This window comes from Rhinatrema bivittatum, chromosome 15 (genome assembly GCF_901001135.1).
Source record: "Rhinatrema bivittatum chromosome 15, aRhiBiv1.1, whole genome shotgun sequence".
Classification (NCBI taxonomy): domain Eukaryota; kingdom Metazoa; phylum Chordata; class Amphibia; order Gymnophiona; family Rhinatrematidae; genus Rhinatrema; species Rhinatrema bivittatum.
The window spans coordinates 43,171,555-43,196,714 of NC_042629.1; the positions used below are offsets into that span (position 1 = coordinate 43,171,555).

The following is a 25,160-nucleotide window of genomic DNA, read 5'->3' on the forward strand; positions in this document are numbered from 1 at the left end:
GCTCGGGGAGGGGAGGGGGGGTCAGGTTGAAGAAAGGCAGAGGCGCATGGCAAATCGATTGTGTCATTGTCGCTAAACAGATGAGAGTGTGTTCAAGCCGTGCTCCTTGTTTTAAAGGGCTCTGGTATCATTTTAATATTTTTTTTTTTTTGGTTAATGATTTAAAGGAGGCCTCTCGACTTCTCTAAGCTCTCCGCATCAAGGAATTTACCTAACCATGTCCGACCTCTTAGCCTCACGTCCACGTCACACCGCAGTTACTTAAACTGCATATGCCTTTTGCAAAATACGTATAAACTACCCAAAGTCAAGAATTTTGTTCACCTGTGACTTACCTGTCACCTTGTGCATTAGGAAGTTTTACCTTTATCTTTGCTGTTGCAGCTTACAGGGTTTGCAATATCTTGCTGAGAAGAGGAGCTGCAAATTCTGCAAAGAGCAGGCAGTGCAGACCCTGGAGTTGTGTTCGCCAGGGATTCCCCGCTCCATAGACAGCAAGACCAAAAACAACAAAAGTAACTGGTACCAAGGTACAAGGTCGCAAGCATTCGGCACTTAACCCCCCCCCCTCCCCCACCCCACAAACAGGTTGAATTAACACAGGTTTGAAACTTTTGAGCAGCAGTCCCAGCTCTCAAGGCCTCAAACCTACTCCACATCCCCCGCAGCCAAGGGTGAAATCTGTTCCTTTTGAGTTGCAAGCACATTTACTCAAGTGCATTTGAACCGCAAACGGAAATGTATTTCAGACCCTCGTGCTGGGAAAACTAAATTAGAACCATATTATATCCCTACTCCTTCATGTTCTACAATGCGCTGTCCTCCTCCTGACCCAAAATGCTGTCCCCAACACCCCCAACCATCCCTTACAACAAGGCTGCTCCCACCCCAGTGTCCCTTATAAAACCTGCAATGCATCATGCTGTCTTCAGCCCCCTGTTCTGTAAGGCCCAGCAGTGTCCCTTATAAAACCTGCAGTGCATCATGCTGACTTCAGCCCACTGTTCTGTAAGGCCCAGCAGTGTCCCTTATAAAACCTGCAGTGCATCATGCTGTCTTCAGCCCCCTGTTCTGTAAGGCCCAGCAGTGTCCCTTATAAAACCTGCAGTGCATCATGCTGTCTTCAGCCCCCTGTTCTGTAAGGCCCAGCAGTGTCCCTTATAAAACCTGCAGTGCATCATGCTGTCTTCAGCCCACTGTTCTGTAAGGCCCAGCAGTGTCCCTTATAAAACCTGCAGTGCATCATGCTGTCTTCAGCCCCCTGTTCTGTAAGGCCCAGCAGTGTCCCTTATAAAACCTGCAGTGCATCATGCTGACTTCAGCCCCCTGTTCTGTAAGGCCCAGCAGTGTCCCTTATAAAACCTGCAGTGCATCATGCTGTCTTCAGTCCACTGTTCTGTAAGGCCCAGCAGTGTCCCTTATAAAACCTGCAGTGCATCATGCTGTCTTCAGCCCCCTGTTCTGTAAGGCCCAGCAGTGTCCCTTATAAAACCTGCAGTGCATCATGCTGTCTTCAGTCCACTGTTCTGTAAGGCCCAGCAGTGTGCCTTGCTGCCATTGCCTATAGGCATCTAGAAGCTTGTCGTGCTTTCCTTCACCAGCCTGTACCCACTATGCTGTCCTTCACCCAGTGGGCCACACACGATACAATGAGAAGTGCAGGAAAACGGGCGTGCAGCGTTAAGCGCCCGCTCTCCTGACGTGCGCCCAGCCACCTCTCCTGGGCACACAATACTATATACTATATTTAAATGAGGGAGGTCACACTACAAAAGTGTGACCTCCCTTTTTTCCCTATTTATATTTATCTTAACCAAATCCCAGTTCATACTTCCTGTTCTCTGTAAGACACGCATATGTTATGTCATCTCAAAGTTACTTGTAAACCGAAGTGATTAGCAACATTGTTACTAGAACTGCGGTATATAAAAAAAATGTTAAATAAATAAATAAATACAAAGGAGGCGCTAGGGACAGTAGGCGCGTCCCTATCGCCTCCTTACTAGCGGAAACCAGGAGAGGTGGCTGTCAGCGGGTTCTGGAAACCAATGCTCGATTTTACGAGCATTGGGTTTCCAAACCCGCTGACAGCTGTGGGTTTCCTAACCTGACCAGCCGGCACATTTTATTTAATTATTAACATTTTTGGTTGCTCTGACACAATATCTCAGTATTTTCTGATTTTCTATACACTTTTTTGGGCCACTCAGAAATTAACACCGGCCCTTGAGCAGGGGCTAATTGTTGAGTGTAAAATGTGCGGCTTGGCCGCGCATTTTTTTTTCCGGTATCCCAGGTGCATAACTAATAGCCTCATCAACATGCATTTGCATGTAATGAGCGCTATTAGATTCGGGGGGGGGGGGGGGGGGGTTGGACACGCGTTTGACGTGCTAAACGCCTTACAATATAAGGGGTAGTGGACGCATGTCGTAAAACGTGCATCCAACTGCATGTTAAACAGTGCGCTCGGCCTGATACAGTGCTCAACATGATATCCCCACCAATGTTCTTGTCCCTATCCTGTCTGGGTGGGGGGGGGGGGGGGGCAGAAATCTCAACCAGATTTTCAAAGCAGCAACCCTCTGCTCTTGAGGCAACAGCTCCACCAATCGGTCAAAAGGAAGCCCTCCTGCTGGTTAAGCTGTAATAATTCTGTTATCTTTCCTCAGTCCTAGTTATCTCGCCACTGGAGGGGGCTCAGCTCACCAGGCTGTGTCTTCCCCCTCAATCCGCAGTTCGCCATGCTCATGGCACGGTACACTGCCAGAGAGTTTGCCTTGCTGGTGTTCAGTGGAGGCTGAATGCCTGAAGATATAGGTGAAGAAACTGAATAAGAAAAAAAAAAAAAAAAAAGAGATTAGGAGGGAAATTGCATTTGTGGCCTCTTTAAGCAGCCTATTATTAACTACCTTGTTAAATTCTAAATGTCTGTGAACAGTGATAAATCTGTAACGATGGTGATAGGTAGTAAAGCAGGAAAGGTCTGACTGCTTATTGGGGTGGCCTATGGTTAATGGTCCACTTCTTATAGTTCCAATCATTTTACATCTGCAAGCAAGCTACAGAAATGGAATATTAATTTGTTGATTCTAAGATGACACTTATGCCCCAAGCTCCTCTCTCGTCCCTTCCCATCATTCCCTTCTGGACCCGATGCTGAAACAACTGGAGCCATCCAGCTTCCATCACCTTGTCCCAGGATCTTTGCATTTGGTCCTGAAGATTCAGGAGTGTATGTGTCTTCCTCAGCAGGATTATCCCTTGGGGTTTTGCTGGATTTAATATGTTGGCCTTAGGGTATGGTCCGGAACCATTCTTTACCCTAAATTTGTGATACATTTCTTTTCCCTTCTTTCTCCATAAGCATCTCATGTTGGAATTAAGATGGTAAACTACAAAAAAAGAAAAGATGTGACCAAAACACTCAAGTTCATCTACAGACAAAATATGTCTTCCATGCATAAAGTGATTTTATTTGTGTGAGATTCAGAATGATCAGGCAGTCTTATCTGTAAACCTTATTATTCACAATTAAGGTAGGCAGCACTGTTGGGCCCCCGACACAGGCCATGTTTCACAGAAAATGAGACCAAAATGATCTTCAAAGCAGTAATACATAGAACTTCAAGCAGGCGCTATGTGCACTCAAGACTTATACCATGTTGATGCCCCATACAAAAATATACAACTCTGCACATAATATACAGTTATATTAAGTTATATCATTCTTATAATTTGCTTTAACTTCATAGGGGGACTATAGGTGGGATTTCCATCTTAACCCTAAGGTAGACAAGGTTGTGCAAAGTCTCAGCTACCTTAGCTTTGAGTCCCAGAGGTGGGTTCCTGTCTTGGAAGATACTTCTGCTTCCGACTTGTCTTGAACCAGGAGACCTTTCTCTCCTGCAGTCTCCAATCAGCATACAGAGTGTAGTCTTCGAGCTGGCCTCCATACTATGCAGTGTTGTTTGAATTAAAGGCTTTATTTATTAAGCATGAACCCCTGCAAGGGCACGCATTGACTGACTGTAACCCAGTCCAGAGTGCAGACGTGTTTAGACAGCTCCTGGTAAGAATGCTTAGCTGCTTCACTGTGCTGAAAGCTTTAGCTGTGAACGTTCCTAATGGGAAGCCTGTTATAAAGAACAGGTTAGTAACAAGTGCATGTGTCATAGTGCCAAGATCTTTACCTTGACATAATTTCTATATATCTCGCAGATAACAACCGCTGCTCTTCATAGCTTTGCTCATTAGAGCATCCAACATAGGCTTTTACTGTTGAAGATGATTCCATGCACTACAGACCTCTACTGGGCTGTCACAGATTCTCTGATATCTACCATTTGATTTTTTTCAGCCAGCCAGTAAAACCTCCAGCTCTCTGCAGAGCTGGCGTTTGGGTAGGGCGAGGTGAATGGTCGACTGGGATTCTGTGAACTGGGAGGGGCGCCACCAGCATCACACATCTTGCGGTGGTGTGTCCGTCACTGATCCCATCCTGTCACGGGTCAAGGAGAGGCCTGGGGGGGGGGGGATATTTGCCCAGGATGCCATTTGAACTAGAGCCAATCCTGTTTCTCTTATGCCAGATGTTGGGCTAGGACTTGTATTACCTGAAACATACATAGAAAACATAGAACTAATGGCAGAAAAGGACCAAATGGTTCATCCAGTCTGCCCAGGAAGCATATGGTAGTAACTACAAGCCATACAAGCCACCTTTATAATTATCAATTTCCCAAACTGTCAAAGTCAGGGCCCTTGTGGTTGTTTGAGTCCAGTTCCCAGTTACCTCTTGCCGTTGAAGCAGACAGCAATGTTGGAGTTGCATCACAAGTATAAGGCTTATTGGTTAAGGAGACTGTGGCCATGAGGAACACTGCTTTAGCGACAATACTCTCTAGCCCCTGAAGCCGACTGGAAGTCAAAACACTGTCAGTGTCGGGCTTACTTAAAAACATCAGTATAAATTCGCCGACCTGTCTCTGTGAGCCTGCAGGCGCCGTCCGAATGTTTCAGTTGTGCTTTACTCCAGAATGGTTAGAAGGTGGGTACTTAATGAAAAGCAATAGGTCATTAATCAATGTCCTATTCCTTTTCATTAATCAAAGACATTTTAATTGCATCAAAAAAATAACAAAAAATAAAATTCAAAAAAACCCACCTTTGGATTATTTTCCATTAATTTGGTGTACTCATTGGGTCATAGCCCTAAAATAGTGGCTATAACCCCGGTATTCAAACACCAGACAGACTATCCTGCCATTTTGAAGGTATCCCTCTTTTATTTTTGTTTTTTGGATTACTTTTCGAAGGGTGTTATTTAGGCTTTGTTTGTTGGTAAGGGTAATAACCACCATATCAGCAAGCTATTCCCATGCTTATTTATTTTCCCAGACCCTGCAATTCAATGTCCTTGTTGGTTGCTGTCTGTAATTCCCCCTTTCCCCCTACTGTTGAAGCAGAGAGCAATGATGGAGTTGCATCAACGGCATAAAGGCTTATTGGTTAAGGGTAGTAACCACTGACCAGCAAGTTACCCCATGCACTCTTTTCTTCATTCACATCCTCTAACCTTAAGGGATCTACAGTGTTTATCCCATGCCCTTTTGAAATCTTTTACTGTTTTTGTCTTCACCACCTCCTCCGGAAGGGCATTCCAGGCATCCACCACCCTTTCTGTGAAGAAATATTTCCTGACATTGGTTCTGAGTCAATTTTCCTGGAGTTTCATTTCGTGACCCCTAATTCTACTGATTTCTTTCCAGTGGAAAAGGTTTGTCGTTGATTGTGCATCATTAAAACCTTTCAGGTATCTGAAGGTTTTCATCATATCTTCCCTGCACCTCCTCTCCTCCAGGGTATACATATTTAGGACCTTCAACCTCTCCTCACAAGCAATTTGATGGAGACCCACCACCATTTTGGTTTCCCTTCTCTGGACCATCTCCATCCTATCTCTGTCCCTTTTGAGATATGGTCTCCAGAACTGAACACATTACTACAGGTGAGGCCTCACCAAGGACCTGTACAAGGAGATTATCACCTGCCTTACTGGTTTTACCTCTCACAATGCAGCCCAGCATTCTTCTGGCTTTTGCTATCGCCTTGTCACATTGCTTCGCCATCTTAAGATCACTAGACACTATCACCCCAAGATATCTCTCTTGTTCTGTGCACAACAGCCCTTCACCCCATACAGCTCTTTTTGATTACCACACCCCATATGCATGACTCTGCACTTCTTGGCATTGAATCCCAGCTGCCATATCTTCGCCCATCGTTCAAGCTTTCTTAAATCACATCTCATTCTCTCTACACCTTCCGGCGTGTCCACTCTGTTACAGATCTTAGTATCATCTGCAACTAGACAAACTTTACTTTCTATCTCTTCCACAATGTCACTCACAAAGATATTGAACAGAACCGGTCCCAACATCGATCCTTGTGGCACTCCACTTAACACTAATTTCTCTTCAGAGCAGGTTCGATTTACCATCACATGCTGTCTTCTATCCGTCAACTAGTTTGTAATACACACCACCACCTTGGCGCTCACTCCCAAGCTTCTCATTTTATTCATGAGTCTTCTAAGTGGGACCGTATCAAAAGCTTTACTAAAATCCAAGTAAATCACATCGAGCGCTCTTCCCTGATCCAATTCTCTAGTCACCCAATCAAAAAAATCAATCAGATTCGTCTGACAGGACCTTCCCTTGGTGCATCTATGCTGTCTCAGATCAAGCAACCCACTGGATTGTAGATAGTTCACTGTCCTTTCCTTCAGCAAAGTCTCCATTAATTTTCCCACCACCGAGGTGAGGCTAACTGGCTTGTAGTTTCCAGCCTCCTCTCTGCTCCCACTCTTGCGAAGTGGGACTATCATTGCTCTTCTCCAATCATTTGGCACCACTCCCGTTTCCAAGGATCTATTGAACAGGTCACACAGCGGATCCACCAGCACATCTCTGAGCTCCCTCAGTATCCTGAGATGAACCTCATCAGGCACCATGGCTTTGTCCACTTTTTTCCCTAGCTCTTCCCACACATTCCCTTCTGTAAACGGAGTTTTGTCTGCTCCACCCCCATCCACAGTCTTAACAAGCTACGGTCCTTGTGATGTACTGATGATATCAAATCACTAAGTCACCTCTGATTTGTTAAAAACAATTCACTGTGGTACAGAACCCTGAGCATGTTTATAGGGAAGGTTCATAGAAACAGACTGATAGTATTTAGTCTAACCAGTTTCATCTCTGGTGCAAAAACCACACAGCGCCGTTGATCTCTGGCTTGCCTCATTTCTTGATTCCGTGTCCTGACTGAGAAATTTCCCCTCACTCTAGTGCCTGAGAAGAATGAACACATGACTAAAACCAATTTATCCCTTCCAGGAACTCTGATTTGAGCAACTCTATGACAGGGAGCTGATGTGTCCCACATAACCAGCACAGATAACGAACCAAAGCTCATCCATCACCAAGGCCAGCGCGGCCTCCCCAACAGAGCACAGGCCAAGTCTCGACAGTGCAGAAACGTGTCGAGTCCCGGATGTTTCCAAGGATGTATTTGACGATACCTTGAGAGTAATCGTCCCTCCAAAGAGAGAAACGTAGAAATTAGCTTCGTGCTGACAAGCTGATCAGGTCTTGCATGTGTCTGACTTCTGAGCTTCCCCTTTAATATGGTTGTTGCCTCAGGGCATGAGAACTGCAATAGAAATCTTAAAAAGGATGATTAAACAGCAAAATGTTAGCTGATACTGGGTGAGATTAGCATGTTACCAGACGGACTTTTAAAATGTTTTAGCAGTGCACACTTTTTTTTGCTGCAAAACTCTATGGATTTTCAGAGTAACATTTTCTTTTGCATGGGATTTAAGTCCCTTAAGGGTTATGTACTGCATACTAATTCTTTCCAGAGTTCCCTTAAATCCATTCCCTCATCCTTGGGTTTTCTCAAGGCTAAAGGCAGGATTGGGGCTTCTGATTTTACATGTTTATAATTTGTAAATGTGTAGGTGTTTGTTTTCCAGCTAGTTAGGGGTTCTTTGGAAGTACAAAACAAGTCAGTGTTTTCACGGCACAGGTACTGCTGGGTAACTTTTCCAGTTGAATCAGATACATAGGTTTGTGCAGATGAAAGTCATTAGCATAGATAAGGCACAAAAACAAAATGGAGGGATACAAAGGAGGGGTGAGAGAGCACTAGGGGAAGTGGTGATTTTCTGGTGTTTGTTTAATAAACACCTATTTTATTTTATTTTTTTCATCTGGGGTGTTTTACTAGGGATTATCAGTTGAAACCTAAAATCAGATAAGTTCTTGGAGGAGAAGTCCATTAACTGCTATTAATCAAGCTGACTTAGGGAATAGCCACTGCTATTAATTGCATCAGTAGCATGGGATCTTCTTAGTGTTTGGGTAATTGCCAGGTTCTTGTGGCCTGGTTTGGCCTCTGTTGGAAACAGGATGCTGGGCTTGATGGACCCTTGGTCTGACCCAGCATGGCAATTTCTTATGTTACTTTGAAAAGGGTTTTTCCCCCTGGTTCCTCCTTCCCTGAGGGATAGGAGGCAAGAAGATAGTAGTTTTGAAGTCTGGTTTTGTGTGAGGTAGGGTGGCTCTTTGCAGTTCTATCAGTTTGCTCCAGCTATGATCCTGCTGTGAGCTGCTGGGGGAGGGGTTGGGGAGGGGGGGTTAGTGCTCATCTGATGTCCTAAATATTTATTTATATATCGATTTTTATATACCGTCGTTCGGTTTCGCCATCACAACGGTTTACAAAGTTATGAAGTTTAACAGTGTTTTAAAAAATGGTTCATATGGTTGCTAATATAGAATATAACAATATGAACTAGGTTTATAAATTAATCAAGAACATAATATAGAACTAAGGAAATCACAAGATTCTTGGGTCAATCTGTTTTCAAGTGTGAAAGGATGGGAGCGGAGTTTTTTTTAGTCATTGGGTGAGTTGGTAGGCTTTGGTAAACATCCATGTTTTTAGCTCTTTCTTGAAAGTTTTTAAGTTTTCTTGAATTCTGAGTTCAATTGGGAGGGTGTTCCAGAGTTTGGGGCTTCCAAGTGAAATTGCTCTCTTTTGAGTTGAGGCGAGTTGTTTGGATCTAGAAGGAGGAATCTTTAATAGACCTTTATTTGCTGATCTGAGGTTTCTGTTTGGAGCATGCAATTTTATGGAAGAACTAAGCCAGTTTGTTTGATTTTCATAAATTATTTTATGTAGTATGGATAGAATTTTGTATACTTGCCAGCAGCTTGTAAACCCTGGTTTCCACTTAACTTCATCAGTATTTTCTATTTAAAAAAAAAAAAAGTATTATGTGTGTAAATATATGTACATGGAATCCTTTATGAAAAATTAAGTGCTGAAACCCCCTCCTCCCTCAGAAAACATGTATTTAAAAATGTGTGAAAGGACATTTCTTTATTTTTTAAGTGTTTTCTTTTATTATTTCAGTTCATTTTGCCCCCATCGTGTTTAAAAGTACACATGTGGTCTATGTGCTCATAGATAGGAGACTGAAATCAAGAACGTCCAGGGTGTCATGCTTAGAAATGCTTCCCGTTCCATGCACGGGACCCCCAAAGGCAGTGAGAGGTGTGGAGTCTCAATGTGTGGATGAGATGATGGTGCAGGAAGGAGGGATTTAGATTTGTGAGGAACTAGGGAGAATTCTGGGGAAGACACTGAGTCCAGTGGGATGGACTAAGTGACTTATCTGGTAAGAAGTATTTGGGCGGAAGCAAGCTAAGCATGGAGGGGAGGGCAAGCCAAAATGATATTTCTATACAAGTTCAGTTTAAAGGCAGAAGGCCATGCTTGTGAGATGGGAAAGATTATAATAATAGGATTATACTATCATCCTCCTGACCAGGATGATAAAACGCTGTGAATTGCTAAAGCAGCAGACTTATCCATCTCTCTTACTTATCCAGATAAGTAGCCTTTTTCAGATTTATCCAGCTAGCTGACTTAGCCGGATAAGTAGCACTTTTAAGACTTACCTGGCTAAGCAATAGCTTTGCCGCTCCTTAGCTGGATAAATCGAAGCTTATCTGGATAAGTGCAATATTTATCTGCATTTTTTTTACATGCATGTTGCAGGGTACATTTATCTCTATTATATAACCTGTGTATATCATATGCTGAGGTTATAAAATAATTTTTCGCATACCCATCTACATGCATAAATGGGCACACCTGCAGCTGTTTGAAAGTTGTCCTCCTAATAAGGAAGGTCAAAAAGAATTTCAGACGGAGCTTGCCACAGAGGCAATAACTAATAATTAAAACTGTTTCAAGTACATCACAAGCCAGAAGCCTGTAATGCACTCATTTGGACCATTAGATACGACTGAGTAAAAGGGGTGTCAGAGAAGACAAAGCTATCATAGAAAAACTAAATTCTTTGCTTTGATCTTTACTGAAAACACCCACACTGGAACCTTTCTTTGAAGAATGATGAGTCAATTGCTGTAAAACTGGAGGATGTATTAGAGAAGGGTGTCCCAAACCATGGGTCAGGACCCCAAATGGAGACACAGAACCTTCAACTGGGGGTCACAACTGCTTCAAATTGCAGCACTTTTCTGGTGCCAGCAGCGTTAGAGGAGGTGAGAGGGGATCAGCTTGGGGAAATGTAAAGGAGGGGAGGAGGTGATGCTAAGAGGTGAGAGGGGGTATGGAGAATGAGAATGAAGAGGCAATAGGGGATGGGATGAATGGGAGGGGATAACAGAGGATCAGTTGGGGTTATAAGAAGATTTTGAGGGAGAGCGAGGATCAGCTGAATGGATGTGAAAAAAGCTGGATGGGCTGGGGAGATGAGAGGAGCAGAGGTTGAGAGAGAGGGTCTGCTGGGGGGGAGGAGGTTCTCTGGAAGAGTTGGAAGTTGAGAGAGGGGATCAGCTGGAATGCGGTGAAGGCGAGGCATGATTGTTGGAGGAGGACTGCACTCATGCTAATTTGTTTTGGTCCTCCTCCAGGGTCATTTGAATTTTTAAGTGCTAAAACAGGGTCACACTGGATGAAAGTTTGGGACACCCTGTGTTAGAGCAACTTGACAGGCTGATCAGCGGCAAATCACCAGGACCTGCTGCTGTTCACCCTCAAGTTCTGAAAAAACTCCAATATAAAATTGAAAATCTGCTCCTGTTAATCCATAACATATCATTAAAACCTGCTACTGTACCTGAAGGCTGAAGGGGAGCCAGTGTAACAGCACTTTTTAAAAAGGACTCCAGGTGTGATCCTAGAAACTACAGTATCACATCTGTGGTTCATACCATTTTTCCCAGCCTGATGTCAGTGCTGGGCAAAATAGTGTAAACCAGCGGTTCTCAACCAGCGTGTCGCCAAGCACACGTAGATGTGTCGCCACACTTCCTGGTCCCCCGCTGGCCCAGCTGCTCCCCTTCTTCCAGCGAAATAGGAACTTATCTTCCGCCCGGGCTTAAAATGCTGATAGCTCGAGCGGAACGCAGCAGGAGAACTGGAGTCAGTGGTACCAGCATGGTCTCTTCTTCCCCGGCCCAGAAGTGGATTGCAGCGGCCGTGCACGCAGGAAGAAGAGACCATGCTAGTACAGGCAGCAACGGCCTGAAGAAGAACAGCATGGCTCAGAGCAAAAGAGGCGCAACATCAGACCCCATGGTGGAAGGGGCTCCTTTCTCAAGGCCATGAAGGCTGAAAGTGGAGGAAGCTGCTGCTGCTAGGTTTGGAAGTAGAGGAGGCTGCTGCTGATTCAGTGGGGAGAGAGAGAGAGAGAGTGAGTGAGCATATGTGTTTGAGATCCTGTGTGTGTGTGTGTGTGTGAGAGAGACAGCATGCATATAAGTGAGTGAGAGCCTGTATTTGTAAGTGTGTAATTGAGAACCTGTTTGTGTGAAAGAGAGTATGTGTGTGTGATTGAGAGCCTGTGTGTGATTGAGATCATTTGTGTGTGAGAGAGATAGCATGAATGTAAGTGTATGATTGAGAACCTGTATGTGTGAGAGAGATCTTACGTATGTAGGATTAAGAGCCTGTGTGTATAAGAGAAGAGAGCATAGCATGTGTGTCTGTGTGTGATTGAGAGCCAGTGTAGGTGACAGAGTATGTGATTGAGAGCCTGTATGTGTGTGAATGAGAGTCTGTGTGTGAGAGAAAGAGACAGCATGTATGATTGAAAGCCTGTGTGTGTGTAAGTGTGAAAAGACAGCATGTGTGTAAATGTGTGATTAAGAGCCTGTATAAGTGAAAGAGAAAAAGCATGTGTATATGTGCATGATTGAGAGCCTATGTAAGTGAGAGAGAGAGAGCATGTGTAAATTTATGTGATTGAGAGCCAGTGTGAGAGAGAGAGAGGAGAAAGTTGCAAGCAAACCATCCCTCCTCCTGCTAATTCAAAACAATTTCAGGGCACCAGGATATCAAATATTCCCAAATATGCAGAGCAAAGCATTTTTTTTACCCTTATTATTTTCATTATTGAGTCTTTGTACTTGCTATTTTGAAATATTTCATTGGTATCTAGAAATTTTTTATGAGTTTTTAATTATTGGATATTCATCAACTGTTTCAAAATAATCTGTTCTTTTTATTATTATGGTTATTGCTGTTGATTTTATAATTCTTGATTTGTTTTGAGGGACTGATGATGTTTCTCTTTTTCCTTTGTTACACTGCAGTCTCTGTGGCTTCTGTGGTTTCCAGGTCAGTTTTTGTCTGCATGTTTCTAGTTATACTTTATGGTTTCTTTATTCTTTGTTATGTGAGGGTCTGCACATGTGACTGAGGTGAGGTATTCTGCTGGCGTATAGTTTCTGTGTAGGGTTGTATAGCAGCCTGGCTTGGTCCATTTTCAGAAGGCAATTGATAAAGTCCCATATGAGAGGCTCCTCAGGAAATTACAAAATCACGGGATAAGAGGCAATGTCCTATTGTAGATTGGTAACTGTTTAAAAGATAGGAAATAAAGAGTAGGTCTAAATTGTCAGCTTTCCAATAAAGTGAAGTGAGTATTGGGAGTGTCCCAGGGATCTGTCCTGGGACCAGTGTTGTTTAACATATTCATTAATGATCTAGAAAAAGGAGCAATGAGTGAGGTGATCAAATGTGCAGATGCCACAAAATTATTCAAAGTAGTTAAAACACGAACTGGGGAACTGAGAATCTAAATGGCAGATAAAATTTAATAGGGACAAGAGCAAAGCGATGCACATAGGGACAAATAATCCTAACTATGCATACATAATGCTGGGTTCCATATTAGGAATTACTACTCAGGAAAAGGACATTGGGGGTCACTATGGGCAACATGCTGAAATCTTCAACGTGGTGTGTGGTAGCAGCAGACAAAAAGGGAAACAGGAATTATTCGGAAAAGAAAAGAAAACAAAACTGGGATTACAATAATGCCTCTGTTTTGCTCCACGGTGCGTCCATGCTTTGAGTACTGTATGCAATTCAGGTCACCACACCTAAAAAAAAATGATAAAGCAGAACTAGAAAAAGTACAGAGGGAGGCAACAGAAATGATTATGGGGCTAGATCCCTTATAAAGAAAGGCTAAATGGGTTATGGGTCTTCAGTTTGGAGAAGAGATGACTTAGAGGGGCTATGAGAGAGGTTTATAAATGTGTGTGGTATGGAACAGGTTAATAGGGATCAGATACTTACACCATCAAATAGCACTAGGGATCGGGGATGCTCCCTGAAACTTTGAGTAGTTTTGCAGTCAGTGCACAATTAAGCCATGGAACTTGTTGGCAGAGAATGTGGTTAAGGCTAATAGTATAATCAAGTTTAAAAAAGTTTGGACAAGTTACTGGAGGATAGGTCCCTATAGAAGTGTTAGCCAGGTAGTCTTTGGTTTCTCCACTTCTTAATTCTTGCAGACAGCAATATGAAGCAGACTTCCCTTTTAGGATTTGCCTGGGTACTTCCAGGCAACTCAGGGTGGGCTCAGTGGACCACTGGTCTGCTCCGACATGGCATTTGTTATTTTGTTCTTTAAAAAAATATTGACTGCAGTTTACATCCAAAGCTGAAAAAGGTTCTGTCACTTGTTTTCCTTATCACTGTAGGAATGGGATCTTTCACAACCTAATTATTCTTGCTAAAAAAAAAAAGAGAGAGAGAGAGAGAGAAAGCTTTAATAAGCTATTGGGAATTTCAGGTAATCTGAAGCATGTTTTCCATGCAGTTATTCACTTTTAGTTGTTCTGTACTCTTTAACTGAAGACAGACTCATCAGTTTCTCCTTTCTGGCAGATGTCAAATGCACCCCCTTGACAGCTTGCAGGACACCTGCAGCACACATAGCACCCTTGGAAAATTTGCAGGAATCTTGAAGAACATGTTATGCCTGTAAAAAATAGCAGTTTTGTAAACCACCTGTTTCTTTTGATAGCTCAACTGTGCCTAACATCCAGGAAAAGAGAGTGTCTCACTGAGTGAAGCAGAGCTGGCAAGGTCCCCCTTGATAAGAAAGTGGCAGCACATCACTGCTGCTTTGTCTTTGAGCCTTCCAAATATCAAACCAGCCAGCGAGGAAGAGTTGAAAGTAGAGCCACAAACGGCCTCCAAAACCAGGAAAATTAGATTATACAAGCTGCAGGCTGGCATGACTCAGTGATGTTTCTTCATGTGCGGCTGCGAAAGAAGATTAGGTGAAAATCCTGATTAGCAGACACCAAGCTCGGCTGGGAGGAGAAGCACCGAACTGTTAGACAGTGCTGCCCCCCTGAGGGCTGCATTTTGAAACGTTTCTCCGAATCTAAGCTGTAGAGAGGGCAAATCCGTAAACGAGACGCAGTGAAGCCAAGAGCCTTTGTGGACTTAGCTTTCAGGAGTTATAGTCCCTGGGCCTGCACTTTGTTAATGTGGCACAGCTGGGGATCATCCGCCGCCCCTGCCAGCCTGAGGTGGTGACTGCAACGTTCCCAATAAGTTTCCGTATGGACAAGAGATGGATAACCACCAGCAGGCAGATACCGCTAGCCAGCCCAGAAGAAATGTAATAACGTTTGATGATTAGCGGGGAATGAGTGTGCAAAGATGAGCAGCAAAAAGGCATTCAGTGAGAGAGTAGAAACAAGATACCTTAGGGCACTATTAAAGTTTGAGAGTTTCCTTTTGAGCACTTTTCACCCAAAAAAGTGCAAAAAATGAAAGGCACGGAGTTAATAAAGGGAAAGTGAGGGCTTATGTTTGCTGAGAAATTATTTAAGCCAGAGGTGGGCAAAACTACAGCCTGCAGGAGATTTCATTCTGGCCCACTACAGTGAGCCTAGTCCCAGCCCACCTGGCCAAGAGCTGTCCAGAAAGTGACGTCGCTGTGCTGAAAGTCATGCCGCCATCCATCTCTTGGACCCTCCAGGGGGACAACACCCATCCTATTTTGACTTTGTGATGGACCCCCATCCTACTCTTCATATTTATAAGGGAGTGGGATGCCCCAGGACCCTCACTGACCTTCCAATCCAGACCAGGGCCCCTATGGTGGCTAGCAGGTCCACTTGCCCACCTCTGGTCTGAGCTATAGATAAGGGTACAGAGTGCTCCTTTGTGATGAGCACAAGGAGAATGCGGAAAGAGGGGGGGGGGGGGGCAGAGAAAGAACAACCTTGAATCGTTGGCTTTCACTGAGCCCCACTACCTGCAACGCTCGTGTGATTGTAACTGACCCCATTATGCCCATAGTCACAGTGGATTTGGCCCTGCCACATGACAAGTTGTTTTGCCTCATAAGAACTACTAAACACTTAAAAAAAATTATAAACACCTAAAAAGACAGAACAAAACTAGTTTTCTGACCTGCTCTTGTTGTCTGAATTGGTCCTGCATAACACACTACTTAGGGAAGGTAGTTTTATAACAGCCCACGTAGGGTTGAAATAGCCCCCGACTTTTGCCCAAATTTTCGTTGCAGACTTATGTGCAAAAGACCAACTGTGAAAATTCACAGGTTGACCCTGTATGCATCTACACAGCTGCTTCTGTGCAAGTGTCACTTTCTGTGTGTATATTTTATGCTTATACTTTAGAAAATCAGAAGTGCACATATATGCTTTTACAGCCCCCATTCTCCACCCCTCCCACCCCCACAACCTTAAAAAAATGTATTTATCAAAGTCTACAAACCAAAGGCTGAATTTAAGAATTAGGCAAAATTGTAAAAAAAAAAAAAATGCAGAGGATGGCTCAGCTGCACACTGCCACGTAGAGGATCTGGGTGTGACTCTGGCGTAGGTCTTCCCTGGGCAGGCAGGGCTAGGGGCTGCAATGCAGGCCTCCGTCACAATGCCAGGGGCGGAAGGGAGGAGATATAAAATAGGGGAAGAAATCCCAGGGTAGATCCCAACCCTAGCTGAGCTGCAAGCCCAGAAGGGAAGCACCAACCCCGTAATAAAGGAAAAAATCTGCAAGTGACCTCACTTTGTATCATTTTGAATTGGTGCATCCTTCTCTCACCTCTGCCTCCACAGGAGCAAGGATTGCATGTCTTGAAATGCCCCAGAAAAATATTATGCAAGCAGAAACTTGTACAAAAAGCACCAGCCTGAGATTATAGGTCCTGAAGCGTGAAAAGTTAAGGATCAGGGAAAAGGTTTCTGGGGCACTGCTTGTGCTAGCAAGTTCTGTCCTCAATCCTGCATATTCCAGCACTTACTGGCCCTGAAAGCCCCGGTTAAAAAGGGCATTATTCCTAAACTGTGCAGGTAAACTGACTTGCAGATTTTCTGCTTTATTTTGCCCTGAATGCTTAAATCTGGGTCCATGTGACTGCCACCTAAGCTTGGTTTTAGGCCAGGAGCAACTTCCCTCCCCCCACACTGCTGCTTGTGGCCTGAACCCTGACTTGAGATAGAAGATGTAGCAGTACAGTACATGAGTCATTTTGGCCAATAATTTATTTTTATTATGTGAGATTAAAGGTGAAAAGAAAGGAGCTTCCAGGTGTTATCTCCTAACCTTTTCTCTGTTCCCCCATATTTAACGGATCCCTCCTCTTCACCCCAGATCCCTTCCTCTTCCCCAGCACCAATCGCTAAGATACCTTTTTCTCTAATAAACAAAATAAATGAACTGGACATAGAAATGACAGAAAATGATTTTTTTTTAAAATAAAGTTTAAAAAAGGTACTTCATAATATACAAATATGTGCAAAAGTACACAAATTTGCCACTTAATTGCCAAAGAATTTGCTAATTCGTGCTTTGGAATCTTGCAAAATCTACCACAAGAAAGAGGAGGCTCTGGAAATAACTAACTTACGAGGACACTGTTTCCCAAAGAGGAAACTAGCATGTCTGTAATTTCAGTAGGTGGTGCCATATTGGCAAAGTCCTGCTGAGAGAGAAACTATACCAGAGGTATTCACTCCCAGATATAAATCTTCATAAAACCAGTGTGCATTAGTGTTCTTTTTATCTGCCAAAGTTAACATCAGGGCTTAATTTGCAGGCAGAAAGGAAATGGAACTGCGGAGGGAGGGAGATGGCCAGGGTCAAGGTCAGATGTGAACTCTTTCGTGTGCACACACAGTGGAAATTTCATATAAAGCAACACTTTGACTCAACCAGAATTTGGGCGTCGATTTTTAATTATCAAGTCCACCTTACCCACGCAACAGTCCAATATTTTAATCACAAAACATTTTTTTTTTATATTTTTTAAAAATTAAAAAAATATTTTCCCATATATTTAAAAAAAAAACAAAAAACATAGCTGAACCAGCCATAGCCAATGAATGAAACAAATTGGCCATGGTTCGAAGGTTTTTTCTTCCTCAGGGGTCAATACTGTCTTTGCTCTGGTGGATCAGGAAAATAAAGGTCAAGCATGGGGAACATAGGGGGAGATAGAAAACTGGTAAGTAGGCAAAAGATAAAAATAGTAAGATTGTGAGGATTGGGAAGGACAATGGGGGTAAGAGAAACAGAGGTAGGATGAAGAGACAGATGGGACAAAAGATGTGAAGACATTGATAGGATAGAGGTAAAAAGATGGCTATAGGAAAGCTTGAAGAGATGGTTGGAGAAAGTCAGCTTGGGGTGGTGGAGGATAAGGAGCTAGATATCTGGAGATCGGTGAGAGGGAGATGCAAGGCTGAGAAGGAACAATAAAAGGGAGGGAGATGAACAGCAAGGGGAGGTGAGACGGGGGGAAATCAAGCTGAGTGAACAGAGGTAGAGCAATGAAATAAAAGGAAAAGATAATGTCAGACAGAAGTAGGGAGAGAAAATGGAAAGGAGACCCTGGAAAGGGAAAACAGAAAAATAATACGAGATCAACGTGATAGCCAATGAGGCACCCTCTTTCACACAATGAACGTATTCATGTCCCATGATGTGCACATGGAATCTTTTCGTCGAAGGGAGCTGGCATCTTATAAGGCATTTAGATCATTAAAGGGTTATTTTCTGTGTTAGCACAAGGTGCTTCAGGACTTTACATAATTTTCCAACTGGCTTTTTTTCCTTTTAGTCTGCTTGCCCTGCTCAGTTGTTGATGAGTGCTGTCCTCAACAGGCATCTGAATATGTGAGCATGTAGGAGTGAATGAGGTAAGATTGTCTCTGTTTTCATAGGTTGCTACCTATGTTTTGGGAGGGGTAATTTTGAAAACTTTGAGTCATCATATTTTGATTACAACCAATGTTGTGACATTTTTCCTGCATTTATCACTTGGCTGTTACTAGTTTGCTCTTATTTCTGTTCTGTTTCTATGACCCAATAAAGATGTACTTTAAAAAAAAAAAAAAGAAAAAAAATACCCAAATGTAGAAAACATTTTAAGTTTGATTGGAATCTGTCAGTTTTGAGAAATGTGCATCTCTGATTTCTGTGTATTTTCCACATTTCAGGAAGAAATGCATTTCTCTTTCTCTTGTGGTGCACTGCATACAGAGTCTGGCATCTTGGAGTATCACGCTCTGGTTTAGTGTACATATTTGTATTTCTAAGCTCTGGTTCCTTATTCTGTATTATGTTGGATCTTTGTTTTATACTTCTGATAGATATATTTAGTTGCTGTAGCATTATGACTTCTTTTGTAGTCCCTGCAGAAAGTGGGTTGGAGTTTTAGGGCCCAGTATAATATTTGCAGTTCTGCCTTTCATAGGTAGGATTTTCGAGTCCTGGGAGTTAATGGTGTTTAGTCACCGCAAGTTTGAAATAGAGGTTTGAAATGTTTGATTTTTTTTTTTTTTTTTTGTTATTTCCAATGTGGCTGATAGTGGCAACTTTATGTTGCTTTTAGTGAGGTACCGCCCCAAAATGTATATTATGTACATTAAGAGAATGCCTGGAGCGGATATGAGATGGTAGAATGAGAGTACCTGCAGAAAGGGAGAACATGGAAAAAATGTCTGGCGGGAGAAGGGAGAAGAATGCAGTGGGTCGGGGGCAGTGGGGGGGGGGGGGGGGGGCATGCCACACCACATCATGCCACTAACACGTTTCATCCAGGACAGCATTTGTCGTAGAGCTGGCCCTGATTGTTGGCTCCCATTTTTTAGCATCTGTGCACCCTTCCAGGTTGAGCTGGGTCTTTGATTTCTCTGAGGATACCTCAGGGGCTTCTTTTGATTATGTAGGATTCTGACCTACTGTCAGAATCCTACAAAATCAAAAGTAGCCCGAGGCAGCTCCTGCGAGAGCGAAACTCGGCCAGAGTCGTTTGTCCTGCTTTCCAGATTTTCAGTACATAAGAACTTAAATTGCCTTACTGGATCAGATCAAGGGTCCATCAAGCCCAGCATCCAGTTTCCAATAGTGGCCAATCCAGGCTCCAAGTACCTGGCAAGTACCCAAACACTAAGAACAACCCATGCTATTGATGCCAGTAATAGCAGTGGTTATTCCCTAAGTCAACGTGATTAATAGTAATTTATGGACTTCTTCAAGAACTTATCCAAACCTTTTTTAAACCCAACTTCACTAACCATATCCTCTGGCAACAAATTCCAGAGCTTAATTGTGCATTGAGTGAAAACTAATTTTCTCCGATTAGTTTTAAATGTGCTACATGCTAACTTCATGGAGTGCCCTCTAGTCCTTCTATTATCCAAAAGAGTAAATAACCAATTCACATTTACCATTTCCAGACCTCTGATGATTTTAAAGACCTCTATTACAACCCCCCTCAGCTGTCTCTTCTCCAAGCTGAACAGCTCTAACCTCATTAGCCTTTCCTCATAAGGGAGCCATTCCATCCCCTTTATTATTTTGGTCACCCTTCTCTGTACCTTCTCCAGTGCAGCTATATCTTTTTTTGAGATGTGGCGATCATAATTGTACACAGTTTTCAAGGTACAGTATCACCATGGAGCGAATCAGAGGCATTATGACATTTTCCGTTTTATTCACCATTCTCTTCCTAATAATTCCTAACATTGTTTGCTTTTTTGACTGCCACAGCACACGGAGCCAACGTTTCCAATGTATTATCCACTGGGACGATTGGATCTTTTTCCTGGGTGGAAGCTCCTAGTATGAAACCTAACATCATGTAACTACAGCATGGGTTAATTTTCCCTATATGCATCACCTTGCACTTATCCACATTCAATTTCATCTGCCATTTGGATGCCCAATCTTCCAGTCTTGCAAGGTCCTCCTGCAATTTATCACAATCCACTTGTGATTTAATTACTCTGAATAATTTTATATCTGCAGATTTGATTACTTCACTTGCCATATTCCTTTTCAGATCATTTATACATATATTGAAAAGCACCGGTCCAAGTACAGCTCCCTGAGGCACTCCACTGTTTACCCTTTTCTACTGAGAAAATTGACCATTTAATCCTATTCTCTGTTTCCTGTCTTTTAACCAGTTTGTAATCCACGAAAGGACATCGCCTTCTATACCATGACTTTTTAGTTTTGTTAGAAGCCTCACATGAGGGTCTTTGTCAAACGCCTTCTGAAAATCAAAATACACTACATCTACCGGTTCACCTTCAAAAAAATGAAGATTTGTGAGGCAAGGCTTCCCTTGGATAAATCCATGCTGACTTTGTTCCATTAAACTGTGTCTTTCTATATGCTCTGTGATTTTGATCTTTAGAATAGTTTCCACTATTTTTCCCCGCACTGAAATCAGGCTCACTGGTCTATAGTTTCCCGGATCGCCCCTGGAGCCCTTTTTAAATAGTAGGGTTACATTGACCGCCCTCCATTCTTCAGGTATAAACGATGATTTTAATGAAAGGTTACAAATTTTAACTAATAGATTAGAAATTTCATTTTTTAGTTCCTTCAGAACCCTGGGATGCATACCATCCAGTACAGGTGGTTTGCTACTCTTTAGTTCGTCAGTCTGGCCTACTACATCTTCCAGGTTCACAATGATTTGGTTCCATTCATCTGACTCATCACCTTTGAAAACCATCTCTGGAACCAGTATCCCCCCAACATCCTCATTAATAAACACCGAAGCAAATAATTCATTGAGTCTTTCTGCAATGGCCTTATCTTCCCTAAGAGCCCCTTTAAGCCCTCAGTCATCTAACTGTCCAACCAACTCCCTCACAGGTTTCTTGCTTTGGATATATTTTTTAAAGTTTTTATTATAGTTTGTGCCTCTAGGGCCAATTTCATTTCAAATTTTCTCTTAACCTGCCTTATCAATGATTTACACTTAATTTGACAATGCTTATGCTTTTTCCTATTTTCTTCAGATGGATCAATCTTCCATGCCGGTAATCGTTTTGCTTTCCTTCCACCTTTCTTAATGCATGGAATTAATCTGGACTGCACTTCTGACTTTGTATTTTTAAACAATGTCCATGTTGCACTTTTAACCTTTGCAGCTGCACCTTTCAGGCTGATCCAGTCCTGATTCTCCTCCCTCCCCCTCCCCACAATGGCATGCAGGAACTGGATTAATCCTTACTTTCCTGTTGAATTCCCTGAGATGAGGCCAAATGTCTCTGCATGCAGAGCGGTAAAACCAACGCAGGATCAACCTGTCAACCCCAGCACCTACAAATATATGGTTCTGTGCGCAGACCACAATTACCTCAAGATTTTCAAGTCTAGGGCAGGGAGAGCATCTTGAGAAGTAAAGCTTCCCTGCTCTAGGGTCGGGGAGAGTTCAACAGAACATTCATTTTAGCAACTCCTCAGAAAGTGGAATTTTGTGAGGACACGGCAGAAGCATTGACAAGAGGCTGATGGGGAGAGAGGAGAAGGAAGGGTAACTATTACTCCTGCCTATTAGGGATGTGAATCGTTTTTTAACGATTTAAATTATCGTCTGATATTTTTAATATCTTCATTAATCGTTAAAGAGTGCGATACAATAGAAATTCCCCCGATTTATCGTAAAAAAAATCGTTAATCGGGTTAGTGCGCACTATTAGAAAATGATACAATTTGACTTTTCAGGTCAGTTAGGAATGAATATGTATTCCTATTGGCTGCCCTCTTATTTATTGATGTTACCAAGGTTCCCACTGAGGTGATGGTTTAATATATGGGGGATGGGAAATGGAAACGGTTGGTAGCTTGACAAAGGGAAGGGAAAGGGGGAGGGGGAGATGAAGGACCAAGCAGTCCCACTCCCTGGTCTCTGAAGGACAGATCTCTTCAGAAAATCAGAGCTGCTGAATGCAGGGGCTGTCTCCCCCTTCACATCCCTCTTCCCCCCCACCCCCCCCCCCCCCCATTCACTGTGCTCAGGTTTGCAGTTCCTGTGTTAAACTAAATGTTTTTTTCACTAGAGTAGAATAAAATAAAATGAAGTACTTTGTGTATTAAACTAAAGAAACTTTACATAAAATGAAATTAAGTACTTCTCTATATTCTACTTTAATGAAACAAAACATTTAATAAAGAAACTTGCAACCTGAGCTTCAAAACATTAACATACCATAGAAAAACTAAACAAAAACTTTATTATTAATTTATTATATTTACAGTGGTTAAATTTAAAGAGCAGGCTAAGGCTAGACTGGCTACTGGCTACTGCTGGCACTGTCACTGCTGCAGTCTGCTGGCACTTTTTTTCTCTTTCTGGCTAGTGCGTGCTATATCTGGTAGCAAAATGGCCACGGGGGACAGCACCAAGCATGCGCGGCTTAGTGTGCACCTCTAGCTAACGAACATTTCCTCAAATGTTACTTTTAAACCATTAAGTAACAATTTTTGATAGTGCGCACTAACTCGCGTTAGTGCGCACTATTCAGAAAAACGATTTTTTACAAAAAAATCATGCCGATCAGATTTTTTTCTCCTCCCAGCCGATCCAGATCGTTAAAACGACCGGGCACACGATTCACATCCCTACTGCCTATGAAGCCCACAGGCTTCCATGCAACATATCCAAACACACCGAAGCACAGACATATGTTAAGGAGTGTTTGTTTTTTGGGGGATTCTTTTTAGTATTCATACACACCAATATCCATGCCTATGCAGGCAAGCGGTTGTGCATGCACACGTGTGCACATGGGTGTATCAGCCAGGCTCATAGATCATGCTGACACACTCAACACAATTTCCATGTGCTGGCATTTTCTGACACACATGCAGTTTCATTCACCAGTCAAGGAAGTTGTGACCCAGGGCAACGAACCTGACAAAACATGTTCTGGCGAGATTGTTGAAAATTGCTGTGCACACATGCATGTATGCTATCAGGGTAATTTTCAGAGCAGATTCCATGGGTAAAAAGCATTTTGCCCTCATAAAATGGGCTGTCTTAATGTTGCCTGCTCTGAAATGGCTAAAAGACTGCACATGGACTTTTAACTGTGCTGAGAGGGGATGTTCCCGGGGACATGTTTTAGATTGCATTTTCAAAGCTTAGACGCGTACTTTTTCAGCAAAAAAATTCTACCTGCTCAGAAAGCGGGCCTAAGAGTCCACTCACACTTTGTACCTGTCAAAGGGTTTGAAATGAAAGCAGAGTATTTTCCCTTTGAAAATCTGTGCAAAAACCATGGGTAAACAGTATATAGGGTTTTTGCATCAGTGCAGGCAGTTTGCATATTGCGCCTATAAGCCCTTACCAGTGCACACAAAAAATATTCATGAACATATCTGTAGTAAGAGGTACATGTGCTTACTATATATTCTCCTAGTCATCTATGCGTACATATATGGAAAGTGAGACAGTGTGATTATATGCATAAGTGCACTAGAGAGTGCAAGTATATGAGAGACAGAAAAGAACGTTTGTGCAAAATGGACTCTCCCTGCCACCCCCATCTTATAAATAACAATCTCAGGATGACTGAAAAACAAAGTTCCCAGGTATGAGGAGCCAGAGATATTTTTTTTTATTTTAAAACAATTTTATATGCATTTTTAATTATTAGATGTTCTATTCATCAGCTGTTTTGAAATGTTTTCTTTGTATTAGTATGGTTTTACTATTATGATTGATATTACTTGATCTTATTGTTTGATGTTTTATAAAGCTTGATGATATTTGTTTTCCCATTGTTGCACTGCATACCGTCTGGCTTGTTGCAACTTCCAGTTCAGTTTTGTCTACATGTTTCTATTTAAATATAATGGTCTTATTATTCTGTATTTGGTGAGGGTCTGCATGTTCTGTTTTCCTAATAGGAGATATATTGAAGTTTTAGGACCTGGTGTAATATTTACATTTTCCTAGGTAGGGTTGATACTGAGAGTGCTTGCAGTTAGTGCTGTTTTGGTGTGTGGAAGGTTTATTATATTTAAATTGTTATTCCATATACTCATGGCTTTCTTGAGGGCCAATCCCACACCCAAAATACATAGGCCTAACATATAGTGTCTTTTTTTTTTTGGCAGGGTTTGCTGGTTGATACCACAGCAGTGCATGTAAATAGAATACACATGTAAAATCTGTTATTATAAATGCATAATTTTAATTGTTTTGTGGGGAGGTCCAGTGGAAGGGAGGGGGCACAAGGCTGTAGAGTGCCTAATAAATTGGCGCTGGCCCTATTCTTCACAGGTTACTTTTATTCCCTATTATATTTCATGTGCATGGTTTTATGGTGTATATATGTTTAGGACTAAAAACTAGAGGGGGTGCTGTCCACAATCAAATGCAATCACTGTGCTGCATCAGTATGGAAATGCACTATAAACAGCAGGTATAAGACACACTGGGCTTGCATCCTAGATTTCAGGCTTTGCTTTTC

At 42.5% G+C, this 25,160-nt stretch overlaps 1 long non-coding RNA gene across 1 annotated transcript in view; it reads left to right on the top strand.

Moving 5' to 3' along the window:
• Positions 1 to 25,160, top strand: part of LOC115076788 — a 194,172-nt gene that overhangs the window by 81,232 nt on the left and 87,780 nt on the right. Inside the window, exons 3-4 of the long non-coding RNA XR_003852866.1 lie at positions 12,696 to 12,720; positions 18,500 to 18,578. This is a non-coding gene — a long non-coding RNA (uncharacterized LOC115076788). The remainder of the gene's footprint in view (positions 1 to 12,695; positions 12,721 to 18,499; positions 18,579 to 25,160) is intronic.